The sequence below is a fragment of the Rana temporaria genome, chromosome 3, assembly GCF_905171775.1.
Source record: "Rana temporaria chromosome 3, aRanTem1.1, whole genome shotgun sequence".
In the NCBI taxonomy this organism is placed as follows: domain Eukaryota; kingdom Metazoa; phylum Chordata; class Amphibia; order Anura; family Ranidae; genus Rana; species Rana temporaria.
This window is the reverse complement of record NC_053491.1, coordinates 37,033,016-37,060,522: the sequence shown is the minus strand read 5'-3', so window position 1 is coordinate 37,060,522 and position 27,507 is coordinate 37,033,016.

Sequence of the window (27,507 nt, the reverse complement as noted above, 5' to 3'; positions counted from 1 at the left end):
TGTTTTAAAACCGTCCGCTGGAATCCTGCCCGCTCGGACATGTACGGTCGTCAGTACAGACCTACCGTACATGTCCGGCCGCCCGCCGTCCCTCGCATGCGTCGAATGACTTCGACGCATGCGTGGAAGCCTTTAAATGGCAGGCCCGCCCACGTCTCCGCGTCATCGCCGCGTCATCGTCGCGGCGACGACGCGGACACGCCCCGCGTATTGTTTACGCGCGGACTTCTGTACGATGGTTAGTACAACCATCGTACAGAAGCCCTCTGGCAGGCATGTACGGTGAAAACGGTCCGACGGACCGGTTTCATCGTACATGTTTGCTCGTGTGTACCGGGCCTTTAACTGACAATTTCACGGTCGTGTGATGCTGTACCCAAACAACATTTATGGATAGAGATTTATTTTGGTGGTATTTGATCACCTTTGCGTTTTTTATTTTTGGTGCTATAAACAAAAAAAGAGCAGCAATTTTGAATAAAAAACTATATTTTTTACTTTTTGCTATAATAAATATCCCCCAAAAAGAGTAAAAAAAATTCTTCATCAGTTTAGGCCGATACGTATTCTTCTACATATTTTTGGTAAAAAAAATCGCAATAAGAGTTTATCGATTGGTTTGCGCAAAAGTTATAGCTTCTACAAAATAGGCAATATATTTATGGAATTTTTATTATTATTTTTGTTATACTAGTAGGGATGCCACCTGTCCAGATGAATCCTGGACAGGTGGCATCCCTACCCACACATCACATGATACCACAGTGCTCAGTGCGCCCGCTCCTACTGCCCCCCCCCCCTTGTCCCGGCCCAGGGCCCCAGATGACAACCCCCCTTTTTTTATTTTATTTTTATTAAAAAAAAAATGTTTTTAATATTTTTTCTTTTATTTTTTATTAAAGGGCCAATTTTTTACATTTTTTTTAGAGGTCCGGAGGTCCTCTTTTTTATATATATATTTTTTTCTTTTATTTTTATATATATATTATTATTATTATTATTATTATTATTATTATTATTATTATTATTATTAAAGGGCTCCAGATTGCAACCGCCCTTTTAAAAAAAATATATATATATATATATTTTATATATATTTTTTATTTCTTTTTTTCTTTTTATTAAAGGGCCCAGAGGTCCCGGATGGCTACCCCCCTTTTTTATATATATATTTTTCTATTTTTCTTTATTTCTTCTCTTTTTTGTAAAGTGTGTAAGGGGCCCCATAATTCATGATGGCGGCCCTGCCTGCACCACAGACTGACAATGCTCCTGTTCAAAGGTGCCACTTGTGCTCCTTCATCCAGAGTGGGGACACTCTTATACAGGAGGCCAAATCACCAGGTGAAAAAAGCATAAAAATAAAAAAAAAACTGGTGCAGCCACCACACCCAATGATGGGTAAACTGCAATATATCACATTTTTGGATTTTAGACTTTTACCGCTTTAAAGTGGAGGTTCACCCAAAAACCTTTTTTTTAACATTAGATTGAGGCTCGTTTTGTGAAGGGGAATCGGGTGTTTTTTAAAATCGAAGCAGTACCTACCGTTTTAGAGATGCATCTTCTCCGCCGCTTCCGGGTATGGGCTGCGGGACTGGGCGTTCCAACTTTATTGACAGTCTTCCGACAGGCTTTCGACGGTCGCATACATCGCGTCACGATTTTCCGAAAGTAGCCGAACGTTGGTGCGCAGGCGCAGTATAGAGCCGCACCGACGTTCAGCTTCTTTCGGGTACTCGTGAAACAATGTATGCGACCGTCGGAAGCGTGTCGGAAGACTGTCAATCAAATAGGAACGCCCAGTCCCGAAGACCCATACCCGGAAGTGGAGTAGAAGATCGCTCTCTAAAACGGTAAGTTCAGCTTCGATTTTAAAAAAACTACCCGATTCCCCTTCACAAAATGAGCATTAATCTAATGTTAAAACATTTTTTTCGGGTGAACTCCCGCTTTAAGTCACGTTCTGCGGGAGGCAGCTTAGAGGAGGTTAAAAAATGGAAATAATGGTCAATGTAGAATAAAGATTTCTAAAGCTCTTACCATGGAAAATAGCACATGAGTCTTTTCATCTCATTTCCTCATTGACAGTAGAGATGTTTTCAGGCCTTGAATGTGACTTGGAAGATATTCAATGCACATCTTCACAGAGACTGTTAATGACTGCCTGGTGAAGCCCTGTGCATTGAAAGTAATATCACTCCTTAGACGAACAATACCCAGATATAGTCCCAGCATTTTTCAATGGGACTTTCACTCTTTCACAGCCACGTCCTAATTGGGGCCCATATTTCAGGTGATAATTAGCTGCTTGTTGCACGCAGTCCTCTATTGTTTCCATTTGTTAAAAGGAGAAAATGACAAATTTCATTACTTCTCACACTGCCAAAGGAAGCATTGTCTCCGATTCGTGGGCATTGTATAACCGTCAGTAAGACATTTGCTTCCTGCAGGATTTTTTATTTTGCTTCACCATAGGGTATGAATGTATGATAAACTGTCATCATACGCAACAAAGAAATAATCTTTCACTTATTGATTGCAATATAATTATTAGATGTGTCAGCTCAGATTTGGTTTGAGGCCCGGTTCACAACAGGAATCAGGACTTCACATGCCGTTCAGTGCGGTGTGATTTGAACCTATTCATTTTGAATGGGTTGAATCACACTGGACCATGCCAAAAGTAGTGCATGTCCTACTTTATCAGACCGGCTCTCCAGCGCTGGATCACGTACCTACAAAATTTGAAGGTCGTGCAAAAGTTATTTTATTTCACTAATGCAACTTAAAAGTGAAACTAATATATGAGAGAGACTCATTACATGCAAAGCAAGATAGTTCAAGCCGTGATTTGTCATAACTGTGATGATTATGGCTTACAGCTCATGAAAACCCCAAATCCACAATCTCAGAAAATTAGAATATTTTGAAAAGGTGCGATATTCTAGTCAAATTAGGCGGTCGCCTAAGGCCTCACACTCACAGGGGCCTCGCGGCCGCCTAACTTACCCAATGCATTACCCCAGTTTTGAGGGACAGGGGACCTAAACGTTGCTGTGCTCAGGCAGCAATAAGAGCCCTGACTCAGGAGCGGGGGCCGCCAGCATCCCTAACAACCAGTGAATAATAGTGACACCACCCCTTGTGACGTCAATGACCCAGCATGCCCTCCGTCAATGACGTCACAAGGGGACGGGTTCAGCAGGTGACATCACTGGGTGGCCCCCGCCCCTTAGTTATTAAAGAGCCACTTTGTTAATGGGGGCTTCCAGATTCCAATAAGCCCCCTGCCCGCAGACCCCCCACAAGCACCAGCCAGGGTTGTGGGGAAGAGGCTCTAGTCCTTGAATTATTTTTCCCATCATGGGTGTGAGTGGGGCCCCATGTCAAGTTTTGCCTAAGGCCTCACAAAGCCTAGAGCCGCCTCTAGCTCAAAGTGTCGCACTCTAATCAGATAATTAAGCCAAAACACTGCAAAGGGTTCCTGAGCCATTAACCACTTGAGGACCGCCGCACGCAGATATACGCCTGCAGAATGGCACGGCTGGGCACAAGGGCGTACATGTACGTCCCCTTTAAGAGTCGTGTGTATGTTTTTCATCGAGAAAACTGTCGTGGAACTCGATGAGAAAAAAAGAGAACAAGTTTCAAGTCTCAATTTCCTTGTTGTGTTCCTCGTTGGGCTGGTTTTCGACGAGAAACACATTTGTGTGTATGCTTAGAAACCCGCACATGCTCAGAAGGGTGGCGCCAGTGGAATCAAACTTCCCCTTTATAGTGCCGCCGTACGTGTTTTATGTCACCGCGTTTGAGAATGACAAGATTTTGTCTTGACAGTGTGTACACAAAGAAAGCTTGTCAAGATTCTCGACAAGCCTAACAGGGAACTCGTCGAGGAAAACGATGTTTCATTTACGACAAGTTCCTCGGTCGTGTGTACGAGGCCTAAGTGTCAACCTGATGAGCTCAGACAGACACACGTCCCCTAGTGTGTCCATGTGCCTGCTGCTTTCTGACTGCAAAGCCTCCTTAAAATAAGGTAGACCTGAACTATAGCCAGCACCCTTACTAAAAGGGCTGTGCACACCTGTACAATCAGGGTGCTGGTTTGCACCCAAACAATGGACCCAGGGCTGGAGGCTTTATGCCATTCAATGCTCTACAAAGTCTCCAGGTTTCAGAGCCCATCCCAGGAAATACCAATTCCTGAAAAAGTCCAGTTTTTCCCCAATGAGCCCCTTAACCTCCATGGGTGAGAGCCACTGGTGCCACCATATCCTTCTGCCTCCATGACAAGGAGAAGCACTGTCACCAAGAGTGGGTTGATTTCCTAAAGGCAAATACATTGGGCCAAATTCTCAAAAGAGATACGCAGACTTAACTGCTGTTCAGCCTGCGTATCTCTGTGCCTAACTTTGGAAACGATTCTCAAAAGGCTTTTTCCAAAGTTAGGCAGAAAATCTGACATGTGTAAGACACTTACACGGTCAGATTTTAGGATGCAGTACCGCATCCGCCACTGGGGGCATTTCTCATTGAAATCCAGCTTTGCGTATGCAAATGAGGACTTAAGTAGATTTTCAAAGCATTTCAGCACTTTGATTTCTGCCTAAGTTCCGAATTTGCCGGCGCAAAATTAGGGCTGGTTTTACAATGTGGAAAGTTAGCCAAACCTTGTAAAGGCCCATTCCAGCGACGGCATTTGGTATGCATTCCTGAGGGAGAACTCCACGGCAATTTTGAAATTCAAAACCGGCATGGGTTCCCCCCAGGAGCATACCAGGCCCTTAGGTCTGGTATGGGTTGTAAGGAGACCCCCCCACGCCGAAAAATTGACGTAGGGGGTCCCCCTACAATCCATACCAGACCCGTATCCAAAGCACGCTACCCGGCCGGCCAGGAAGGGAGTGGGGACGAGCGAGCGTCCCCCCCCCTCCTGAGCCGTGCCAGGCCGCATGCCCTCAACATGGGGGGGTTGGGTGCTCTGGGGCAGGGGGGCGCACTGCGGGCCCCCCCACCCCAGAGCACCCTGTCCCCATGTCGATGAGGACAGGACCTCTTCCCGACAACCCTTGCCATTGGTTGTCGGGGTCTGCGGGCGGGGGCTTATCGGAATCTGGGAGTCCCCTCAAATAAGGGGGCCCCCAGATACCGGCCCCCCACCCTAAGTGAATGGATATGGGGTACATCGTACCCCTATCCATTCACCTGTAGGCAAAAAGTAAAATGTAGTAAACACACAACACAAGGCTTTTTAAAATATTTTATTATTCTGCTCCGGAGGCCCCCCCTGTCTTCGTTATTAGCTCAATTACCAGGGGGGGCTTCTTCTTCCACTCTCCGGGGGTCTTCTCCGCTCTCCGGGGGTCTTCTCCGCTCTCCGGGGGGGCTTCTCCGGACTCCGGGGGGCTTCTTCCATCTTCTCCCCTCTTCCGCTCTTGACTCGGCGAACCCCGATTCTTCTGCAGCTCTCCGGTGCCTTCTTCTTCAGCGCTGGCTGCCTGCTATGTTTGTGTGTTAGCTCGATTTCAAACAGGCAGCCGGCGCGGTCTTCTGTGACGCCAGGGTCTTCTGGTCTTCTGTTCTTCCGATGTTGCCTCGTCGCCTGTTGTCGCTGTAATGATGGAAGCGCGCCTTGCATCACATTTATATAGGCATCACCGTCCCATCATGCTCCGGTAGGTACCCACGTGGTGGGTGCACGTGGGTAGGCACCCACCACGTGGGTACCTGCCGGAGCATGATGGGACGGTGATGCCTATATAAATGTGATGCAAGGCGCGCTTCCATCATTGCAGCGACAACAGGCGACGAGGCAACATCGGAAGAACAGAAGACCAGAAGACCCTGGCGTCACAGAAGACCGCGCCGGCTGCCTGTTTGAAATCGAGCTAACACACAAACATAGCAGGCAGCCAGCGCTGAAGAAGAAGGCACCGGAGAGCTGCAGAAGAACCGGGGTTCGCCGAGTCAAGAGCGGAAGAGGGGAGAAGATGGAAGAAGCCCCCCGGAGTCCGGAGAAGCCCCCCCGGAGAGCGGAGAAGACCCCCGGAGAGCGGAGAAGACCCCCGGAGAGCGGAGAAGACCCCCGGAGAGTGGAAGAAGAAGCCCCCCCTGGTAATTGAGCTAATAACGAAGACAGGGGGGGCCTCCGGAGCAGAATAATAAAATATTTTAAAAAGCCTTGTGTTGTGTGTTTACTACATTTTACTTTTTGCCTACAGGTGAATGGATAGGGGTACGATGTACCCCATATCCATTCACTTAGGGTGGGGGGCCGGTATCTGGGGGCCCCCTTATTTGAGGGGACTCCCAGATTCCGATAAGCCCCCGCCCGCAGACCCCGACAACCAATGGCAAGGGTTGTCGGGAAGAGGTCCTGTCCTCATCGACATGGGGACAGGGTGCTCTGGGGTGGGGGGGCCCGCAGTGCGCCCCCCTGCCCCAGAGCACCCAACCCCCCCATGTTGAGGGCATGCGGCCTGGCACGGCTCAGGAGGGGGGGGGGCGCTCGCTCGTCCCCACTCCCTTCCTGGCCGGCCGGGTAGCGTGCTTTGGATACGGGTCTGGTATGGATTGTAGGGGGACCCCCTACGTCAATTTTTCGGCGTGGGGGGGTCTCCTTACAACCCATACCAGACCTAAGGGCCTGGTATGCTCCTGGGGGGGAACCCATGCCGGTTTTGAATTTCAAAATTGCCGTGGAGTTCTCCCTCAGGAATGCATACCAAATGCCGTCGCTGGAATGGGCCTTTACAAGGTTTGGCTAACTTTCCACATTGTAAAACCAGCCCTAATTTTGCGCCGGCAAATTCGGAACTTAGGCAGAAATCAAAGTGCTGAAATGCTTTGAAAATCTACTTAAGTCCTCATTTGCATACGCAAAGCTGGATTTCAATGAGAAATGCCCCCAGTGGCGGATGCGGTACTGCATCCTAAAATCTGACCGTGTAAGTGTCTTACACATGTCAGATTTTCTGCCTAACTTTGGAAAAAGCCTTTTGAGAATCGTTTCCAAAGTTTGGATACGGGTCTGGTATGGATTGTAGGGGGACCCCCTACGTCAATTTTTCGGCGTGGGGGGGGTCTCCTTACAACCCATACCAGACCTAAGGGCCTGGTATGCTCCTGGGGGGGGAACCCATGCCGGTTTTTTCTTTGAAAATTGGCATGGAGTTCTCCCTCTCAGGAATGCATGCTGAGCGACGCTGTCATTTTTTTTTATAATTAATTGTTTTCCCGGCGCGTCTTTTTTTTTCACCCGTCGCAACTTTAGTGTCCCGTCGAAATTCTCAAAGCCGACCGGCGTTAATTACGTTCGCGCGCTGCACGTCGGGAAAATGACGTCACACGCATGCGCAGTACGGCCGGCGCGGGAGCGCGCCTCATTTAAATTTAAAACGCCCCCAGGAGAGGAGGACCGCCTTACGACGGCGGCACTTAAGTTACACAGCGTGTAATTTCTACCTAAGTGCTTTGACGATCAGGCACTTAGGTAGAAATTTTAAGTCAGTGTAACTTAACTGCTGAAATTTAAGTTACGCAGAGTTTTTGAGAATTTGGCCCACTGTTCATTTTTCAAATGAAGTAGTACTCTGCAAGGGAATTTTGGATCCAGAGCTTAGTGATTGGGGTCAAAACTTCACTATGCAAAGAATACCCAATCATGTGCCAGGAAAATAGAAAAAAAAACAGCTTTGTTGCTTGTATTTTGGATGATGGATGTTAGCAGTGCTTCAACTTATTCACTAAGCTCTGAGGAAAATTCCCTTGCAGAGTAGAACTGCACTGTTAATTCAACCCCACTGTCACTTTGACTTGTATGGGTAAACTGACAGTGTACCTTTAACTGCTTAAGGTCCGCCCTCTAGCAGTTTTACTGCTCGAGGGCGGCACCTCTGTGCCGGTTCACGTATATACAGTATAGTATATGCAAACCAGCTCGGGTAGCGGGCATAAATGCGTGCCATTGGCAGCTCGCTCCCGCTGTGATTATACACAGCAGGAGCTGATCATGGGTACCGCGGACTCGATATTTGTCCGCACCAGCTAATCCTTAGGTACACAGGCAGAACGGCATTCTGCCTATGTAAACAAGGCAGATTGCTGTTCTGTCAATAGGGAAGACATGGATCCTGTGTTCCTGCAAAACATGGACAAGGATCCATGTCTTCCCCTAGTGAAAGCATTTTCCATAGTGAACAAAAACACTGGCTAGGCACACAGTTAACCCTTTGATTGCCCCTGATGTTAACCCCTTCCCAGCCAGTGTCATTAGTACAGTGACATTGCATATTTTTTGCACTGATCACTGTATTAGTGTCACTGGCCCCCAAAAAGTGTCAGCTAGTGTCAGAATGTCCACTGCAATATTGCAGTCCTGCTATAATTCGCTGATTGCTGCCATTGCTAGAAAAAAAAATCCCATAATTTGTAGACACTATGGGCCAGATCCACAGATGAAGTACGCCAGCGTATCTACTGATACGGCGGCGTACTTTCAAATTTCCCTTGTCGTATCGTTGTTTTGAATCCTCAAAACAAGATACGACGGCTTCTGGGTTAGATCCGACAGGTGTACGTCTTCGTACGCCTTCGGATCTAAGATGCAATACTTTGGCGTCCGCTGGGTGGCGTTTTCCGCGTCGGGTATGCAAATTTGCGATTTACGACGATCCACGAACGTACGCGCGGCCGTCGCATTTTCTAACGTCGTCTGTAGTCGGCTTTTTCCGGCGTATAGTTAAAGCTTGGTATCTTTCGGCGTATACATAGAATTGCCATGTTAAGTATGGCCGTCGTTCCCGCGTCGAAATTAGAATTTTTTTTTTGCGTAAGTCGTCCGTGAATAGGGATGGACGTAACTCACGTCTAAGTTCAAAAAATGACGTTGTTGCGACGTCATTTAGCGCAATGCACGGCAGGAAATTTAGGAACGACGCATGCGCATTTCATTCGGCGTGGGGACGCGCTTCATTTAAATGAAACCCGCTCAATTTGAAATACACCGCCAGAAATACACTACGCCGCCGTAACTTACAGCGCAAACTCGCTGAGGATTCGAAAATGCGCCAGGTAAGGTACGGCGGCGTAGTGTATCTCTGATACGCTGCGCCAATGTATTTCTTTCTGGATCTGGCCCTATAACTTTTGCGCAAACCAATTAATATACACGTATTGGGATTAAAAATATGTAGCAGAATACATATTGGGCTAAATTGATGATGAAATTAGATTTTTTTCCATTTTTTTTATTGGATGTTTTTTTATCAGAAAGTAATCTATTTTATTTTTTTTTCCAAAATGGTTAGTCTTTGTTCATAGCGTAAAAAATAAAAAATGCAGAGTTGATCAAATACCACCAAAAAAAAGCTCTATTTGTGGGGGGGGGAGGGACATCAATTTTGATTGGGTACAGGGTCACACGACCGTGCAATTGTCAGTTAAAATAACGCAGTGCCGTTTGGTAAAAAAATCGGCCTGGTTAGGAAGGGGGTAAATTCTTTCCGAGGTAAAGTGGTAAAGGATTATTTTTTTTTCTTCTTTTTATAACAAACCAAAAAAAAAAAAAAATCACAGCAGAAATAAAATTAAACAATTAAAATGTAATAGGCTTCTGTCAAAAAAAAATATGTTTTTTTATTTTTTTATGAGTTTCTTTGTTATTTTACTTGTCATCCAAAATGTATTAAAGCTCCTAATCTCCCAGACCCAGCCATATGCTACAAACATCATCAATCCATCCCACCTTCTAAAAGTTTCCTGAACTTATATTATCTAATTGAACTTACTGCAGACCAAGCGTCTGTCACATTAATCAAATAACAACTTATGGAATCTTTCCAGGAAAATCCTTATTTAACACAATACTAAACACTGATTCCTATTAAACTCTGTGACATTGGTATCAGTACCAGAAGGGGACTGGCCTTTTAACTTGCCCAGGTCTGCATATATAACTGCTTGTCTGTTTCACTGCTGGGATACTGCAATTTCTTGGCAATGAATGGAGCTTTGTAAGATTCAACTGTGCGGTCATTCAAATCCAATCTGTTAGTCTTTTTAGACCCGGTATAGAAAATATCAGTCCTGAAGTACACAAAGACAAATCAGTTAGGCTATCAGCTGGTGATTCAGCCAATGAATGCTTTTATTTGCATGGTCTTTAAGTAGCAAAATCATGTTTTGCTCAGCTGGCTTGGCATTGCCCATGTCCTGTTTGTGTAGCCTTTTTTGTCTGAAACTGCAGCAGTTAATCAATGTACAATAAGAAAATAAAAAAGGAGCAAAATTATTGCCGGAAAAAGTAGACAGAAGAAACAAAACCTAACTCCAGCTAAAACTTTTTTTTTATTTGCTTTGGAGCAGTGGATCCTCAACAGCGCCTGTAAAAATGTGTAATTTTTTTTCTTTTCACATTTTCCAAAACCTTGTGGAAAAAAATGACATGTTTAAAAGACTCATAAGGCCTCATAGAAAATATGTTGGGGTTGGCTTTCCAAAATGTGGTAATTTTTATGGTGTGTTTCCATTGTCCTGGTGCTCCAGGGCCTTTAAACGTGTTAGGCCTCGTACACACAACCGGACATGTCCGCTGAAACTGGTCCACCGACCAGTTTCAGCGGACAGATCCAATCGTGTGTACAGGCTAGCGGACAGATTTCCAGCGGACAAATGTTTCTTAGCATGCTAAGAAACATGTCTGCTTGAAAGCTGTCCTGCGGACATGTCCGCTGGTTAGCACGTCTAACCAGCGGACCGAAATCCCGCGCATGCATCGAATTGATGCGTGAAAGCATTGAACTCGCGCGAGAGAGAACGTTGATGTCGTCTACGTCACCGCGTTCTCTGTCTGCGCGGATTTCGATGTGATGGTGTGTACAGCCATCAGACCGAAATCTCCGAGCAGACATGTCCGATGAAAACGGTCCACGGACCGTTTTCGTCGGACATGTCCGCTGGTGTGTACGAGGCCTAATAGGTAATCAGGAAATTAGATGTGCAATTTTTGCTCCTAGAATGCCTGACAGTGCTCCTTGAATGTTGGGCCTCTGTATGTGGCCAGGCTGTCTAAAAGTCTCACACATGTGGTATCGCCATACTCAGAAGGAGTATCAGAATGTATTTTGGGGTGTAATTTTTGCTATGTACATGCCATGTGTTAGAAAAATCATATACATTTAAAACTTTGTGTAAAAAAAAAAAATGCATTTTCATTTTCTTTCCACATTTTTCAAAAACTTGTGGAAAACAATGACATGTTCAAAATACTCATTATGCCTCATAGAAAATGCATTGGGGTGTTTGCTTTGCAAATGGGGTCATTCTGTGGGCATTTCCATTGTCCTGGTGCTTCAGGGCCTTCAAAAAATGTAATCGTTTGTCAAAAAGTTAGATGTGTAATTTAAGCTCTTAGAACACCTGACGGTGCTCCCTGCATGTTGCGCCTCTCCATTCTCAGGAGGAGTAACAGAATGTGTTTTGGGGTGTAGTTGCAAGTATGCATATCTCAGGTAAGGGAAATAACCTGTTAATATGACAATTTTGTGGAAACAAAAAATCAAAATTTTGCAAAGAATTGTGGGAAAAAATGACAACTTCAAAAAAATTCATGTGTGAGACTTCAAAAAACTCACCATGCCTCTTACTAAATACCCTGGAATGTCTACTTTCCAAAAGGGGTCATTTGGGGGTATTTGTTCTTTCCTGGCTTGTTAGTGTCTCAAGAAATTAGATAGGCCATCAGTAGATCTGGTCTGATCAATTTTCAGTGATTGGCGCCATAGCTTGTAGAGTCTATAACCTTCACAAGACCAAATAATATACACCGATTTGGGTTATTTTTACCAAAGAAATGTAGCAGTATACATTTTGGTCTTAAGAATGGTTTCTAACGGCCTATACACAAGGTTCTTTGATTGTGTCTCCACAGAAACAACATTCTTTTGGAACATCATTGGCACTTGATCACTGATAAAGGTAAACTTAACAGATCTCCTTCACAGCAAAACAATGAGTATGATGTCTTTAGTTGTTATCATTCATGCTATGCAACTATTTGTCATAGGTTCATATTCTACTAGGAACACCAATTGAATGGAGTTTTCTTTGGGGTTGGTTTACTCAAACTGGAGAGTGAGAAATCTGTTGTAACTCTGCATAGAAACCAATTTTCAGCTTCCATTTTTTTTGTCAAAGCTTAATTGAACAAGCTGAAGTTAGAAGCTGATTGGCTACCATGCACAGCTGTACCAGATTTTTCAATCTCCAGTTTTTGTAAATCAACTCATTTGAGCCAGATCCTCAAAAGAATTATGCCGGCATATCTATGGATACGCCGCGTAATTTCAAAGTTCCCGCGTCGTATCTCTGTTTTGTATCCACAAAACAAGATACAACGGAATCTGGGCTTGACAGGTGTACGTCTTAGTACGCCGCTGGATCGTAGGTGCATATTTACGCTGGCCGCTAGGTGGTGTTTCCATTGAATTCTGGGTCGAGTATGCAAATTAGCTAGATACGGCGATCCACGAACGTACGTCCGGCCGGCGAATTTTTTACGTCGTTTGTGTTCGGCTTTTTCCGGCGTATAGTTACCCCTGCTATATGAGGCGTATCCTATGTTAAGTATGGCCGTCGTTCCCGCGTCTAATTTTGAAAATGTTACCTAAGTCGTTCGCGAATAGGGCTTTGCATAGAATGACGTCACTGTCGTAAGCATTGGCTTGTTCTGGTTTAATTTCGAACATGCGCACTGGGATACCCCCACGGACGGCGCATGCGCCGTTCAAAAAAAGGTCACGACGTATTATCATAAAACACACCCCATCACATAGATTTGAATTGCGTGCCCTTACGCCAGGACAATTACGCCAAGCCGCCGTAACTTTAGAGGCAAATGCTTTGTGAATACAGCATTTGCCTCTCAAAGTTGCGGCAGCGTAGCGTTACTAGGATACGCTACGCCTGCAAAAAAATACGATCCGCTACGTGGATCTGGCCCTTTGTGTTCACATAGAATTCTTCTTACAATCCAAAAGCAAACAGCTAAATTTGGTGAGCATCATTGGAATATTAGAGTCAGTGGCGGCTGGTGGTATATATTTTTTTTTTGGTGGGGTGGCAAACAATCCACCCGCCAACCCCCTCGGATCACTTTTGCCACCACCTGGTCAGTCACAAGCCCCGCACTTACCCCATCTGGGTTGCGGGCAGCGCTTTCTCTGGGCGGCGGGTAGCGGGTTCACCCTGCATCTTCTCCTCTTCTTTAAATCGGCTTCCCCTGCATCTCCTTCTCCTCGATGGGCAATAGGATTGCTTCTCCTCTCGGCCAATCGGGTCTCAGGACCAGATTCCTGATTGGCCAGGAGGAGAATCAGGAAGACAATAGAAAATATTAATTTGCTATTGCCACACAACTAGGTGGGCTCAGGGCGCAGTGCTCTCTGCCCACCGAGCCCACCCTTTTTTGGAGTCAATTAGGGCTTTCGTCATGTGCTTCTAAAAAAAAAAAAAAAAACATTGGAATCCATGCTTCCGGCACCCTGCATGTAGATTAGGGTCTGGATGCATGAAATAGGTGGGCGGTGCCCTTGCACCCTGTATGGACAGGCCACCACTGATTAGAGTATAAAATTCCCAGGGTACTTTTTTGAATGATACTTTGTACCCCATAAAATGTCAGTGTTCTACAAATGCTGCAAAACTAGATTTGGATTAAAAATAAAGGTATATATGTTTGTATGTAAGTAAAGAAGTCCTAAAATTCATCTAGAAAATAATGAATTACATTTTTATAACATGGTTTGTGTGACTTTGTAGATAAAATAAATATACAGTATATAGCAAAGAACATTTTTATTCTTTAAAATGTGTGGCTTTTGGTAATACTTCTGAATTTGTTTGACTACTCTGAACTCTGCACTTGCCATTATCTATTTGTACCTAGCTAAAATATACTGTACAATAGGCTCTTTGCTACTTGTCCTTGTAGATAAGATTGAATTAAAAGGATCCCAGTCTGCTTGTCACTCACCATTTGATAATTGTTGCTGGTTCAGTATAATAAAGGGATGAAGAATGGGGCAACAGTGTTATATGTAATATTTTTCTGAAATGTTCACATTTAAAAAAAATCCTTTTAAAGGCAGTTTATTCTGTTTATTGTGCACCAAAAATGCAGTTTGAAGAACCTTTTATTCCAATTCACTACAATGAAGCATTTTAGTGGAAAGAGGTTCTATACAAAACACTGTACTTTCTTTCTCATATGAGGGAGAGGGACACATTTCCTCACATTGACATAAATGATGTGACGGTGTTCCTCCCACTCATACAACTGATGGGGCACTATTCCTCCTACTCATACTAAAGATGGGACACTATTCCTCCTACTCATACTAAAGATGGGACACTATTCCTCCTACTCATACTAAAGATGGGACACTATTCCTCCTACTCATACCTAAGATGGGGCACTATTCCTCCCACTCATACCAATGATGGGGCACTATTCCTCCTACTCATACCAATGATGGGACACTATTTCTCCTACTCATACCAAAGATGGGCCACTATTCCTCCTACTCATACCACTGATGGGGCACTATTCCTCCTACTCATACTAAAGATGGGATACTATTCCTCCTACTCATACTAAAGATGGGACACTATTCATCCTACTCATACCTAAGATGGGGCACTATTCCTCCTACTCATACCACTGATGGATAACTATTCTTCCTGCTCATACCAATGATGGGACACTATTCCTCCTACTCATACCAAAGATGGGCCACTATTCCTCCTACTCATACCAATGATGGGACACTGTTCCTTCTACTCATACCAATGATGGGGCACTATTCCTTCTACTTATACCAATGATGGGACACTATTCCTCCTACTCATACCAATGATGGGACACTATTCCTCCTACTCATACCAATGATGGGACACTATTTCTCCTACTCATACCAAAGATGGGGCACTATTCCTCCCACTCATACCACTGATGGGGCACTATTCCTCCTACTCATACTAAAGATGGGATACTATTCCTCCTACTCATTCTAAAGATGGGACACTATTCCTGCTACTCATACCAATGATGGGACACTATTCCTCCCACTCATACCACTGATGGGGCACTATTCCTCCTACTCATACCAATGATGGGACACTATTCCTCCTACTCATACCAAAGATGGGACACTATTCCTCCTACTCATACCAATGATGTTACACTATTCCTCCTACGCATACCAATGATGGGGCATTTTCTGATCCCACTGTCCATAGTCTGGCCCCCTAAAGCCTGAAGGACAGTAAACTTGGCTTTTATTTTGAAAAAATTGGAGACTCCTGTACAAGTGCATGTCAGAAAGACCCTTAGGGGGAGATTTACTAAAACTGGAGCACTCTTAATCCGGTGCAACTGAGCATGGTGGCCAATCAGTTTCTAATATTAGCTTGCTCAATTAAGCTTTAGCTGTGAAACCTGGAAGCTGATTGGTTTCTATGCAGAGCTGCACCAGATTTTGCACTCTCCAGTTTTAGTAAATCAACCATAACCACTTGCTGACCATCTCACGCCGATATACGTGGCACAGGTGCGCAAAATCACATACCCATACGTTGGCCCTTTTCAGAGCTGCCGGAGGCAAGCGCGTGCACACGGTGCTCGGTGGGGGACCCGATGCTTGTGGTCAGCGGGCACAATCCCTGCCAGCCACGTGCAATCGTGTGCTCGAGAGCCAGCACAGGGATTTGTGTGTGTAAAGTAGAAACAACTATCTGTCATCTCTCCTAGTTAGTCCCATCCCCACACAGTTAGAACACCTCTCGATCGCCCCCTAGTGTTAACACTAGCATTTTTATAGCACTGATTGCTCTATGAATGTCAATGGTCCCAAAAATGTGTCAAAAGTGTCCAATCTGTCCGCCGCAATGTCACAGTCATGATAAAAATCGCAGATCTCCGCCATTACTAATAAAAATAATCTATCCCCTATTTTGTAGACTTTATAACTTTTGCACAAAACAATCGATATACGCTTATTATGATTTTTTTTTACCAAAAATATATAGAAGAGTACATATCGGCCTAAACTGAGGAAGAAATTATTTGTTTTTAAATATATTTTTGTGGGATATTTAATATAGCAAAAAGTAAAAAGTATTGCTTTTTTTTGTAAATTGTTTTTGTTTATACACCAAAAGAAAGTTTTATTTGTGGGAAAAAAAGGACGTCAATTTTGTTTGGGTACGGCATCGCACGACCGCGCAATTGTCAGTTAAAGCAGTGCAGTGCTGAATCGCAAAAAAGGGCTTGGTCAGGAAGGGGGTAAATCCTTCCGGGGCTGAAGTAGTTAAAGTCTTTTTTTAGTAAAAATAAAAAGAATAACAAAAAAATAAGGAGTCTAACTTACCATGAGTGTGACATGTCCCTTAGGAACATTTCCTTCTCTGATGCCCCCACCCTCACTTCTGCCACAGCAATCTTCTGGTGTTGTAGGGGTTAATGGAACAGGGGGAGCAGTGACAGGCACTTATCCAGCGTGCCCGACTATGCCCATCCTTTCCGCCTACCTCCTCCATTCAAAGAAGTTGTACTACAGCTTCTATGAATAAAACATGATTTATGAATGGAGGAGGCAGACCTTTCAATCATCTGCCCGTCCTCCATTCATAGTTCTACTAACAGGCCAGTAACATTTACTACCAGTAATACAAAAGCTACTGTAATCACTTGCAGACCTTGAAAATACAAGGTGTGCCCCCAAAAAACGTTAACCTCCTTGGCGGTATGATTATGTGAGATTTTTGCATCTCAAAGCGGTACAATGTTTTTCATAGGAATTTGACATTTTATATTGTAGGTCTGTAATTCTTAGACATGTGCACACTGAAATATTTTGTTTCGGAATTTCGTTTTTGTCCGAAAAATAAATTTATTTAGTTACTCGCGAAAATTTGTTTTTATTTATCTTGTTTCGCAGTACAGACACTCAGGGCATCAAGGGATGGGCAGAACACTGGCCTTTTTCTATGGGAGTGTGTTCTTGCCCGCCTGCTGGGCACCTGATACTCTATGCCCAAACCCTCTTAATTTCTCCAGGCTCAATACTTAACTCTCCAAGACAGGTATCATTATTTGGTATCATTAATTATTAATAGAGTTGGGCGAACTGTTTGGGCTGAGCGAAAGTTCGGCCCGAACATCGCCTGTTCTCCCATTTGGTAAACACCCAAATTTGCAGGGCATTCGGCGGGTGTTCACCCCGCTAGATGCCCTGCAATGCACTGTGCGCTGCACAATGCATCCTAAGCCCTGATTGGACAAAGCTTTGATCAATCAGGATGCAGTGAATAATAGACATGTGCACACTGAAATATTTTGTTACGGAATTTAGTTTTCGTCCGAAAAATAAATGTATTTAGTTATTCCCGAAATTAGTTTTTATTTATTTTGTTTCGTTATAAAATGCATTCGTCTGAAAATCCAAATTAAGGTCGAATTCTAAGACGTTCTAAGAAGATTCAACGGAGCAGCTAAACTGTACGACGCCGCAATTGTACATTTCCAGTCAAATGTTCTGCCTACAAGCTATAGAAGAATTCTAATGTTGTATGACACTAGTAATAATGATATTTATTAATTATTATTACAAGTGAACTGGCGAACACGACCCATACGAATTCCCCCATTAAAGAGACACAGCTCTGTTTGAGGTTCAACAGAAAAAACAATCTTTATTGAGGAAGCAGGCTCTTATATACACAAAAAGAATACTGCAGTAACCAAATGAACAATGACCCAACTCCACCCACAACATCAGACAATGGTTCCTAATGAGCCCCAATTCACATCTTTTAGTAGACATTCTGGCTCCAGCTCTGACATAATTTACATGAGCTAATTAACTACAACTGATAATTCCTACACCTGACCTTTAGGCTGTCTGTTAACTCACAATACACATGTATCATCAATAGACCTTCACACAGGGTCAATTAGCACAAGCCACAATGAAAGATCCTCAGAAGCCATCCTAGATTCATTTACATTGTAACAGACAGACGAAAATTTATTTGGATGAAAACGAATGCACATGTCTTGTAATTCTTAGTAAAAACTCACTTAAATCTGTCCAAACAAGAGTCTAGTAGACATCCCGGTATGATAAAGTTTGAAACACAAAATCATAAATTATAATATAATAAATAACTATAAATAATTATCAAAAATCAAAAATAATAATATAATAATAATAAAATGTATTCAATAATGTAAACAAATCAAAAACACTGAAATTTGCTTAGTTGCAGAATTGTCACTGACGTCACTTTCAGTGTTTGATGACGAAATCCCCCACAATTCACTATCACTCAATTCTGCAAGTGATTCTAATTTATTATCGCTGTTTTCTAGCTGGTCTAAAAACACTTTTGACACAAAGGGACACTTTTTGGTTGCTATGGACAATCTCAAGGAGGAGTAGGGACAAACTAGGAGTAGGGGCAAAAGGGAGGTGAAATGTTTTGATAAAGTAATGTAATCTTACAGATTACAGTGTTACTGTATGTGTTCTGCACACAGAAAGCTTTTTATCTTAATGCATATAATGCATTACCGTATTTTCTGGTGTGTAAGGTGACCGGCGTATAAGACAACCCCCTAATTTTACAGTTTTTTAAGAGTGTTTGCCTGTGCTCACCGTATAAGACAACCCCCCCTTCCAAGGCTTCATATTTATTTCTTCTTGTGGTTATAAACGTTGCCTAGAGGCTGAGTAAAGGTAACTTTAGCTGTTACCTTCCCGGCTACGTTTCTGCCCTCCTAGTCTGTACCTTCGGTTTTGACACACTCGTAAGTACTTTGGGGATTAGTTACTACTATGATCCCTTTTCCCCTTCTCTCCATAACTGGATCTATTATATATACCCTCATTTTAAATCATGGTTTTTGATATTTACAGACATCTACCTCATACTCTGCTCCTGAGGAGTGGCACTAGCCACGAAACGCGTTGAGCCAATAGACGCCCCCCCTCTCATTCGTTGCCATTATACCTTTACCAACGTTCTACAGATCGATTGTATTTTATATACTTCTCAACTATGGGTGTTATTACTATGGAGGAGCCACCAGATGCCCCCTCCCCCCATGCCCGTTGCTAATGTACTAATTATTATCATACACATCGACTATATGATTGATTGTGGTCACTATTACTGTGGAGTTATTCCAACGAATTTGATCTCATATAATGTTTATACTATGCATTAACTTTTACTGTTAGGAGCCATTAGAAGCCCCTCTGGTTTATATACGATATCTTTTACCAATTAATTTCTTCACTATACCAGTGGAGTGTACCAACATATTAATATTCATTTATCATGGAGATACTTTCCAGTGATTTGGCCTCTTTTGATATTGTTTCCAGCATGAACCTATTATATTTATTTATTCCTACCATTGTTACCATGAACTGTTGAAATGTATGCAATTTTCTTTGATTATTGTAACAGATCTATCATGCTACTATTGTACCTACTGTATATATAATAATTTTTATACTACTAAATAACTGACTGTTTTTTGTATCCGTGCAATGCTTTCATGTTATTTGCTCGGTTCTGCTGGATCACGTACCTGTCCAAATCCCACTGTTATTGTTACTCTCCTGGGGTGCATGCCTCATTTAAAGTCCCACCCTATTCCTTATTGTTCAACTTTAGCTGTGAGACTACAAGGCTCAGCACCATGCAGTCTCTTCACAGGGGGAGGCTTTGTGGGAGAGTGTGCCGGTGACATGGCAGACCTCTTACCTCTATCAGAGGGAGAGGAGTCCAGATGAGGTTGTTGCTGCTCTACTCCATGTCAGATCCCTGATCATCATGTGGGGCAGACACAGGCAGTGAGCTCGGCGGCAGGATGTCTCTGTCCCGATCGGCGTCATTTTGGGCCGAAAGCTATGGGGGCTGCATATAGTAATCCAGGAGCCTGCATGTTCATGATGATCAGGAGCAGCCGCGGGTCATAATCCGGGGGATGAGCGGTGTCGATATCCCCTGTTCTAGGAGAGGAGCTTGGGTGGGCAGCTGGATGGCTTTGTGTAGCTCTGTGGAGGAGCGGAGCTCCGGGATTAAGCGACCATATTCGATTGCAACCAGACCACGCCCCCTGCGATGTATTACCGCACATCCATCAGGCATCCGAGGGGCTGACCCGGCGTATAAGATGACCCCTGCTTTTTGGCTGTTTTTCTTAAGGGTAAAAGGTCTTCTTATATGCCGGGAAATATGGTAAGTTAAAAAAAAAATTCTGCCTTCACAACCACTTTAGGGAGAAATCTCCAAAAAGGTGAAAGAGACAGCGGTAAAAGTGAAAAAAGATTCTAAAGCCCTGTACACACACTCGGTTTTCTCTGCGGTAAAAAGTCCACCGAGAAAACCGACGGGAAAGCTGAGAACCCGTCAGGAAAACTGCCATGGAGATTTGGCCGGGAATCCAGGCCGTGTGTATGCTCCATCGGCACTGCCTCGCAGTGTTTCCCACAGATAAGTAGTAAATCTGGCGGGAAAAAAACGCCGGGAATCCCGACAGGAAAATAGAGAGCAGGTTCTCTATTTTCCCCCCGGGATTCCCGGCTGTTTTCCTGACGGGAAAACTGCGAGGAAGCATACACACATCCGGTTTTCCTGGCCAAAAGCTCTCTTGGCCGTTTTCCTGTGTACGAGGCTTTACGCTTCCCAACTCTCTACAAATCTAAGGAGCCTTGAATATGTTTGCTGTACAAAGAAACATTTTTAAAACTCAATACAAAATGTTGAACCTGGTATTAAATAACATGTGCAAAACACAGAGATATGCACTCAGATTCAATGGTTTTGGCTGTGACCATGAAAAACAAAAACATACTGCCTCTTGACTTAGGCAGTAGATGTAACAATGGCACACAAAAGTAATTCAAATGCTAATATGTCCAGGTTTTCAAGGGAAACTGCAGGTCAAGCATATTGGGAGGAAAAGCTAACAAAAATCACTTACAATGGAGTTCACTTAACTGAAATTATTAATTCAATTTATGAGCTTTTCTTTGGAAAAAAAAGACAAAATAATGCTAGAGTCCATTTATGTGGTTATAGGATTTAAAAAGAATATAAAAGGTTAAATTAGGTTCCACTGACGTTCCTTCATTTGTCTTGGAAAAACAAATACCATTATTATAATAGCATTACCCAGATTTCATATAAAACATTTACATGAACAATGTCTTTTTGTCAATTTCCTAATATCAAATATATATTTCAAGGATACTTCATAAGGAATTAAAGCTTAATAATGGCACACGTTTGAAAATAACCGGCATGAAAATGTTAAGACTAGATGAGGTTTAGTGCAGTATAATGTATTATAGAAAAAAATAAGGACCCAAATCATCCAATACCTAAATTCCCCTGCATCTGTGTCTCCATACTCAGGGGTGCTCAGACCAGAGCCGCAAGGGGAGTCCTCTCATCATTTCGGCCTCCAACCAGGTATGTGACATACAGGTGAAACTCGAAAAATTTGAATATCGTGCAAAAGTTTATTTATTTCATTAATGCAGCTTAAAAGGTGAAACTAATATATGAGATAGACTCATCACATGCAAATCAAGATAGTTCAAGCCATGATTTGTCATAATTGTGATGATTATGGCTTACAGCTCATGAAAACCCCAAATCGATAATCTCAGAAAATTAGAATATTACATGCAATCAATAAAACATAGAACAATATCGGAACTCTGAAAAGCATAAGCATGCAGGAGAACGGCAGATCCGAGATCCGAGACCCCTCCCCCCCCACCGAGAGTTCGCCGTGAGCAGGGGAAGAGAGCGGCACCTAACAGAGGTCCCTGACAGCTGATGTCGCGGTGGGGAAAGAGCCAAGGAAGACGCACAGGAGGTGTTCAAGCCCCCAGCCACTCGTACATCACACGCTATATGACGGTGAGAAGGAGGGTTGAACAGCAGGAGGACGCCGTGAGAAGCAGCACTCTGAGGAGGGAATCACTGACCGAGAGTTCCTTTAAAGCCGCAGCAGTAACTCAGAACACATTAGCATCAGGCTCCTCGGCGGTAGAAGGACAACAGCTGATCGCTGGAGGGGGGTGTGTAGCCGCCTCAGGTCCAGTTCCTATCCTGGCTGTTGCGGTAGCTAAAGCTGTGAACGCTACAGGAGATTTGGACCGTGCGGGGGAGACTGAGAGACCCCCAGCGGAGGAGCGGACGGAGGTGGCCATAGGATCAACGGCTTGGAATAGAGGTACTTTATTAATTCCTGCAGTGATAAGGTCAGTTTTGCCTGGAATAGCTGACAAAATAGCGGGGGATGTGATTACGGGGCCCAGAGAGCAAACAAGGACACTATCTACACTGGCTGGAATGTCTGCACCCCCTATACCCCCTGTACTCCCTTTACCTTTAAACCAGAGGGAGAAGAGTGCATTAAGTGGCGATATATTAAGTACTAAGGAGAGTGAACATATATCAGAGGAGGCTATGCAGCCTAGCACACAGAGCACACAGAGTATGTGGGATACGGGGAATACATCTGAACCAGAGCTGATACCTGACATGCGACAGTTAAGCAGGCTTATCCAGGCTCTCCCATCCAAAGACGACATCCAGAAAATGTTAATGTTAATGACGAGTACCCTGAAAGAAGAGTTGGAAGAGATCCGGGTAAAAGTGGGTGTGGGGGAGCAAAAAATGGGCATACTGGAGGAGCAACAAGTGGTCGTGGACTATAGACTGGGGGTGTTAGAGGAAAAATGTGAGAAACAGCAGCAGCAGCTGGTAAGATTGCAATTAAATGCGGAAGAGGCAGACAACAGAAGTAGGAGGAATAATTTGCGCATAAAAGGAATACCAGAAAGCTTTGAGGGGGTGGCGTTAAGTGAAGCCTCTTTGGCCATCTTCAATAAAATTTTAAAAAAAGCCCAGACTCCCCCCTTGAGTTAGACAGGGTCCATAAGGTCCCAACAACACGGAACCCAGACCAGACTAACTCTCGTGATGTGTTATGCAGGATACACTTTTTTAGAGAAAAAGAAGAAATTCTCAGGGAAGCGTGGAAAGAAGGAACGGTGATTTGGGAGGGGACGAATATACAGATATTCCCGGATTTGTGCTGGCAAACCAAAGCCCGACGGCGGGTGTTAAGACCCCTACTAGAGCATATACGCGGTCAAGGAGCCATATACAGATGGGGGTTTCCGCTGGCTGTTAATGTGAAGAAGGAAGGGAGGAACTTCAATCTAAGAGAGCCTTCCCAGCTCCCAGCGCTCTTCGAATTTTTGGGGTCGGCACCAATAGCAGTCTCTAACTGGCTAGATTTGCCAGCGGCAGTTGAAAGAGACATTAGATAAATGGGTGTGAGGGAAGGACAGAAGGGGTAAGACCGTAGAAGACATGGGGGATCCCCCCCCCCATACCCTGAAGAGAAAGAGGAGAAGGAGAAACTTATGGAAGATAGGCCCTCCTGGGAGAATGTTTATTTTTTCTTCCTCTTTTTCATTTTTTCTTTTTTTTTACCCGACCCACATGGGTTGATGCCTTTTTTTGGTGTTTTTTTTGGGTCTCGGGGTACATAGCCATTTGTATTTCCTTTTGGAGGTCTTTTTTTTTTTTTTTTTTTTGTAATTGGGGATCATCCAGACTTGGACTAGGGATGATGGGAATATCCCCCCTTGGTGAAGGTTATAATTCAAGAGAGCAACTTTCTGGTTGGCTGGGCTTGTCCCCCACCTCTCACATGTGTATAGACTTACAGATGCTCCCTTTTTCCTGGGACTGGTTTATTATGGCACTATTAGGGTCTCAGTAAAATGAAAGAGGAAGATCTAAAAATATAGGAGGGTTAGTAGGCCAGCACTTCCAGACCCGTTCGTTGGGTAGGAGGGATAGGGGTGGGGGAGGGGGTTTTTTCTCTTTTTTTTTTTCCTCTTTAGGGGGTATTTGGGGGGGGGGGTGGGGCCTCACTAAGTCACCATGTCACTAGATCCTCTAGATCCGCTTGATTTAAGGATCAGGGAAGATATCAGATAAGACACATAAAAATTTATATTAGGGAGGGGGGATGGACGGGGGGGGGGGTAAAAGGCATAAAGGTATAAAGGGTGCACCACTAAGGGGAATTAGGGGTGTGTGGAGATAACGGGGGCCTAATAAGAAGACCTAATAGGAAAATTGGAAGAAGGAACAAGGAAGAGCTGGGATATGAAAAGATGGGGGGAGGGGGGAGTAAAATATAAGGAGTAAATATGTTAACAGATTAAAGAGGTTGAAGAGAGAGAGCCGGGAGGAGGGAGTTCAGAAGGATGCCCGCAGTAATTTGGTCAAGGGGGATAAAAAAAATGGACCTCTAATTGGTTAGACAGTTAGACAGAGATTTTTATGTCTAAATAGGTTTATATATGTTTATATATTTATATGTTTGATTATGTTTAAGTTTTAAGGTCTATAGGGAGGGGGGGTATCCCACCTCATGTGCATATTCTATAGCCGACAAGAACTGGGGGGGGAAGGGAAAGGGATTTAAAGGGTTAATTCAGGGAGGCGCACCCGGACTTATATTAAGGCTTGACTCTCCTCGGTGCTCACACACCTTAGCCCACTAAAGCGCCTCTCCTCCGTGTGGAGGGAAGTCGGAGACGCTTATAATTTTTTTTTTTTTTTTCTCTTTTTTTTTTTGTTGTTTTTTTTTTTTTTTTTTTGGTTTGTTTTTGTCCTCTCTGGGATCCTAGGGGATCAACCGGATTGGAGGGCTAAGGAGACTTTTTTTTTTTTCCCCGTTTTGTCCTTCTTGCCTCCCTCTTTTCTCCCTCCCTCTCTGTGGGGGGACTCTCCTGCCCCCCGCCCTTTATCTACCCATTGGGTTCCTCTAATACCTCTACTAGCTCCCCAAGGAGTCATGTGATTGAGACCCTAAAATGGCAAGGATTAATCTGATTTCTTATAATGTGAAAGGGTTAAACAACCCTGAGAAAAGATCCAAATTGCTAGCAGAAGTATGGAGACTAAAGACACATATCGTTTTTCTCCAAGAGACCCATTTTAAGAAAAATAAAAGTCCAAAACTGGGTAATTATAGATTTCCAACTGTATACCAGAGTTCCTCATCGACAACAAAGACAAAGGGGGTTGCAATTATGTTATCAAAGACGATTTCATGGAAAGAAACAAAGGTAATTCAGGACGAGGAAGGGCGTCTACTTATAGTAAAAGGCTATTTAAACGACCAGAAAGTAACTTTGGTTAACGTTTATATGCCTAATGAAGGACAGATCGCAGCGTTGGAGAAATATATTAATTTGGTACAGCTGAATGCAGAAGGTATAATCATTCTGGCAGGGGATTTGAATATGGCCCTAGATCCTATCCTAGACACATCCAAGGGAGCATCGCATATATCATATAGCAAATTAAGTAAAGCAAAGAGCTTGCTACAGGAGATACAGGTAGTAGATAGTTGGAGGACCAGGCATACCCATGAGAGGGATTACACTTTTTTTTCAGCTAAACATAAAACATACTCGCGAATAGACTATATATTCGTATCACAAAACTTTTTACAGAATATAGTGGAGGCCTCCATTGGATCATTTACAATCTCTGATCACTCACCGACAAACTGCATACTGGAATGGGGAGAACCCGTAGTCCACGAGTGGCACTGGAAAATAAACGAATCTCTCCTGAAAGACCCAGAGTATGAGGGAAAGATAGTCCAGGAAATGGAGGGGTTCTTTTCTGACAATGAGATAGGAGAGGTTTCCCCAAGTTGCATCTGGGAAACACATAAATGTTTCATGAGAGGGATTTTAATTTCAATGGGAGCACGACGGAAACGTAGGATAGGGATACGGATGGAAACATTACTGAGAGAAATTCGAAAATTGGAAAAGGTACATAAAAAATCGCTGGCAACTCAGATTGAGGAGAAGCTGAGGCAGGCGCGGGATGAATTGAACTTGTTACTAACAGACAATGCAAAAGCCTCACTAAGAAGATGTAAACGAGCCTTCTATGAATATGGTAATAAGCCTAGTAGGATGCTAGCGAGGGCATTAAGAGAAACGAGGACCCAAAATCATATAGAAGGTATCAAAACAACAGGGGATAGGATAGTGAAATCTTCACAAGAAATTGCAAAAGTATTTAAAAACTACTATACGAATCTATACCAACTAAAAGAAGAGCGGGACACAGGAAAGACTAGTGGGCAGGAGGAGAAGATAAAGGAATACATAGAGAAGTCAGGAATGCCGAAATTAGCAGAGGAAATTGGGAGAAGCATGGAAGGGCCGATTACAGCTGAGGAATTTATAAATACCCTTAAATTGCTAAAATCAGGTAAAGCTCCCGGTCCCGACGGGTTTACCCTCTTTTACTATAAGACCTACGCAGAAAAACTGATGCCAAGATTTTTAAAGGCATATAACGCGATAAGAGAAGGACAGGGGATACCGGAGGAAGCTCTTATGGCACATATAGCGGTTATACCTAAGGAGGGAAAGGATTTAACATTATGCTCGAATTATCGCCCTATATCGCTACTAAACGTTGACTTGAAGATCTTTACAAAAATCCTAGCAAATAGAATATTACCATATATCCCTGATCTGATACACCAAGACCAGGTTGGATTTACCCCAGGAAGGGAAGGCAGGGAAAATACGCAGCGGGTGATTAATGCGATCCATCTCTCCCAGGTACTTAAGAAAGCTCTAGTTCTCGTATCAACTGACGCCGAAAAAGCGTTCGATAGGGTGGATTGGAAGTTTTTAAAAACAATCATAAAATATATTGGTTTGGGGGAGGGGATGCAAAGATGGGTTATGAGCCTATATTCACAGCCGAAAGCTAGAATAAAGATAAACGAGATTATGTCGGAACCCTTTGAGATACGGAATGGGACGCGGCAAGGTTGCCCTCTGTCACCAATTATTTTTATTTTGACACTTGAACCCTTTTTAAGGACAATAAGGCAGAATACCGACATCAGAGGTATTTGTGTAAAGGGAGGAGTTTATAAACTGGCAGCTTTTGCTGACGATCTGATGTTTTCTCTTACGGAACCTACTTTATCTCTCCCCCCATTGTTGGCCGAGATTGCTAGATATGGCGAGCTTTCAAACTTTAAAGTAAACTATGACAAGTCGGAGGCAATGGGGGTGGAGATGAACATGGTACAACAACGACAATTAGCCTCTTTTTTCCCATTCAAATGGACAAATTCACATATTGGATATCTGGGGACTAAAATCCCGAAGAAATTAAACAGAAATCTTAGAACTAAATTTAGCACCGTTGGCGAGGCAAATAAAACGTGACCTACAGAAATGGGATAAAGAGGTCTTTACCTGGTTCGGTAGGGTCAATATCATAAAGATGAATGCAATGCCGAGGTTATTATATCTATTACAGACACTCCCTACTAGCATA